Source organism: Haliaeetus leucocephalus, unplaced genomic scaffold, assembly GCF_000737465.1.
Source record: "Haliaeetus leucocephalus isolate CR32 unplaced genomic scaffold, Haliaeetus_leucocephalus-4.0 Scaffold228, whole genome shotgun sequence".
Lineage (NCBI taxonomy): Eukaryota > Metazoa > Chordata > Aves > Accipitriformes > Accipitridae > Haliaeetus > Haliaeetus leucocephalus.
The window spans coordinates 6,673,208-6,677,193 of record NW_010972664.1 but is presented as its reverse complement, the minus strand read 5'-3'; positions in this window follow the sequence as shown (position 1 = coordinate 6,677,193).

Genomic DNA, 3,986 nt, shown 5'->3' with positions numbered 1-3,986 from the left:
GGACACAAAGAGATGGACTCAGTTTGCAGGGAAACACTCACATTGACTATCAGGAAGGCACAAAAAGGAAAATCCATCTATAAAAACTAAAGCAATGGAAGAGTTGATGCCAACCAACTGCACAATATCTCTTACTGAACGTTCTTGAAAACCAATATACAGGTTCTGCGTCTATGCAGGGGGCTTAGACCAGTAAACACTTAAGACCCATCCAACCCTTTATTTTTGTGATTCAGGAAGTTTTTCAATGTTTGGAAAAAACCTCAAGTAATACCAGCAGACTTACACTTAAACACCAACAGTCTTTGTTATAAGAAAAACGAATGCTAATTAACCTTCCACCTATGAATATCAGGATTAAAAGATGCAGTAAACTAACTTTGTTATTATTGTGGAAAATGCAGCTGGAGAACACACAAAACATTCCTTTTGTTGCTTTTACTTACATATTTTGCAGCTTCATTTTTTTTCCGTACTGAATTATCCACATTGCAACTGCATTGGGATTCCTTTTGTGTTTTAGTTGCTCCATAGTGTGCTTATTTGTCACCTTGTTGTTTACAGTATATGAAAAAGGTGAGACAGGTGTTGCACATAAGGCTGACACACTGTCAGCCATAAGCTGCTCTCTGGTCAGCATCTGTTTTTATATATGCATGAAGTAAAGTATTGCTGTTAGAAGATGTTTCCAAAGAGATTCAGCAGTAAATTAAAGCAACTACCCAGCTGGTGATTTTAATGAATAGGTAAAAATAATAAGAAAGAATAATCAAACACAGACCATTATTTCATTGGAAGTATTTTCTGATTTTCTTAAGCAAATAAAGTATGCATTTTTAAGGTTAAATAGCAAACTAGTGTCCAACATGAACTTAAAAGCAATTTATTGCTTCTGTGATCTAAACCAGAACATATTGTAATGCTTTTAAATCCACACTGGGGTGGGGGTACATAACAAGACCCCCAAATTTCTCTCACATGCCTACAGATGATGTTTCTAGAATACAAAGTATGTTCTACTAATAAATTGATAAGATGAAATTTATCAGAAATCTAATTTTAAAAGTCAAATGTGTAAAAATAAAAAGAAGAAATACAAAATCTGTCCAAGCTGTTCTTCACCAAATGAAACAGGAAAAAAACCCCAAACTGACTAGCATTTGTTATTATTTCCTGTGTAAGGACAGCATGAGTTATTTCTTTCACCTTGAGAAATCTAGTTGCAGTTAAATTGTGCCCTAACATACAGCACCTTATTGATGAAAAAAGATCTGGGTCCCTAGCAGACAAGTCAAACACGGGCCAGCAGTGCATCCTTGCAACAAAGGACAGCCAAAGCCTGGGCTGTATTAGTAACAGCGCAGCCTGCTGGTTTAGGGAAGTGAGGCTGCTTTCCTCTCAGCCTCTATGAGGCCACATCTGGATACTGTTTCAGGCTCCCTAGTACAAGAAAGATATTGACATACTGGAGTGAATCCAGTGGTGGGCCACCAATTTGGTCAGCGGGCTGGAGAACACAGCATTCAAGGAGATGCTGAGAGGGCTCGGACCGTTCAGCCTGCAAAAGTGATGATCAGAGGATACAGAGAAGATGGAGCCAAAGTCTTCTCAGGGGTGTGCAGTGATAGACAAGAGGCAATGGACAAGTTGAAACATGGAAAATTCCAATTATGTATTAGGAAAAAAGGGGTTAGGGTTTTTTTTGTTTATTTGTTTAAACCATGAGGGTGGTTAAATACTGGAACAGGTTACCCAGAGAGGTTGGGCGATCTCTGTCCTTGGAAGTGTTCAAGACTTGACTGAACATGACCCTGAGCAACCTGACCTAATTACACATATTTGGAGCAAGCACTTGAACTAGATGATCTCTGGAGGTTCCTTCCAACTTAAATTACGACTCTAGTATTCTACTAAGGAAACATCCAAATACAATTTACTGAAGTGCTCCAATTCACTAAGGATTTAAACAAGTTTTCTTTGGACAGAAAAACTAATTGTCTTCCTACAGATTTGTCTTTCTCACTCACTAAATCTCTCCCCTCCAGCATAAAAATTCCCATATTGCTTCCATGAAACACCCACTGGACAAGAGATACAACACATACCATGGTTAGACAGGAGCTGATTTTCTAGCTGGTATATTTGTACTATACAGTGAGCTAGCTGCTTTCAAACCGAATACAAATAATCTCCCCCCCACACACACACTATAGACAGTTATTAAAATTCTCTTGCCACTGCTGCTTTCCAGTCATAGACACTGAATATCTTGAAGACCTCTAACCTTTTGACAGATGCTTTTGAAGCTATTGGTTCACAAATTCCCAGTGACGGTGAAAAGACAGGCAGTGCACATAGCCTCTTAGGAAACCACATTCAGAATCACTGCTGGCTAATACACAGGCCAAGCAGCTTGAACTATGGCTCCATGACTCCTTGTACTTTCTGACATCTAGTATTGGCTTTGATTTAGCATCTCAGAAGTAGCCTTTGTGTTTCCATACAAGAAAGAGTAAGATATCCAAGAGTAAGATATTTCCTTACTCTTTCTTTTGCTTCTGTCAAAGGCCAGAAACAAATCCTTAGACACTAAGATTTGTCTTTCAAAATCAAGTTAGATCCGGAATAATGAAGTCAGTATTACTGAGATTGCTTTAAAAACAAACATCCATCCAAACCAGATCATGTTAAATCACTAACTTTAAGCAAATCATTTTTCCATAGTACAGGCAGTGAAAGTCTTTAGGAGTACCATAGGATCGAACAAATGTAAGTGAATCAGCCTACTGCAGATCAAAATGTATAGGCATGGGGGAAATACTGTGTTCTTCCTCTAGCATATTCATGCTATTGTATACTTCTATTTTTATATTGTATACTTACATTTTTATAGTTTTCACGTATACGTGGTACTGTTACATGACAGTCACTCGCCGGACAGCAGTTTATTTCTTCTGCATTTTGAATCTGCATAAAACAGTTTTCTTTGAAATTGATCTCCATCAGGAAAGAGGCATACTTTCTGAGAGAAACACAAAAATATCCTTTTTGCTTTTAATACTTGTCTTGCATTCTTGTTGCTTCCTGTACTGTTGGTACGTTTCTCTGGATTCTCAATTTGAAGTAATTTATTAGGTAAAATTTACTTAAAACCCCCGCACTTTTCAAGATCCTCACTTAAATTTGAGACTGCCATTTCAAGACTGAGAACTGTTCATTGAACTGGAGATTAAATCTTTTCAGACTTCTGCACTGGTCGTAGAGTAGCTTTGCTTTGCTTTCCCCAGAAGAGGCAGAGAGACACAGATAATTCATCTGGCAGCTTGTCACCCTGTTGGCAGTATGCTGTACAGACATTTTATCATCAGTCTAAATCAATGTATTTAACTTTCACATTATAAATAAAATTGCCATTTCAGGAATAACCACTGTCTAATTTTATTTAATAAAAGCCTTAATATAACCAAAACTAACCACAGAAGAAAAAAAAAAGAATGCAAAAGCACCAAAAGTACGTGCACTATATTTGAAAAACACACTGGCATAAACTTTTAACAAGTCTCGATTTTCCTGACATAATATTTGAAGTATATGTGATGATTCTAAAATTAATCTTTTTAGCTACACACATTTATTTTTTTTAATCTGTATTTGGTTCTGCCTGCAAGTTTGTCTATACTTGTTTCCTAGTCCCACTGCCATCCCTTGCAATCTGCAGCTGTAATTACTTTTCACATATGTACACAGCTAGTCTAAGAGGGCAAATAAGCAGTTGAATCTTACTAAAACACCATCAAGCTTTCTCAATACCCATCAGGAGAATCCCTTAACTTGAACAATTCAGACTTTCCAAAAAGAAAGATTACAGAAACTGGAGAAAATGGACTACAGAATCTCTCTCTCTCCTTTTTTTTTTTTAGTGTCATTATCAAGCTTAGGAAACAAATGCAGATTTCTTCCCTTCCCCCCCCCCCCCCCCCCCCCCC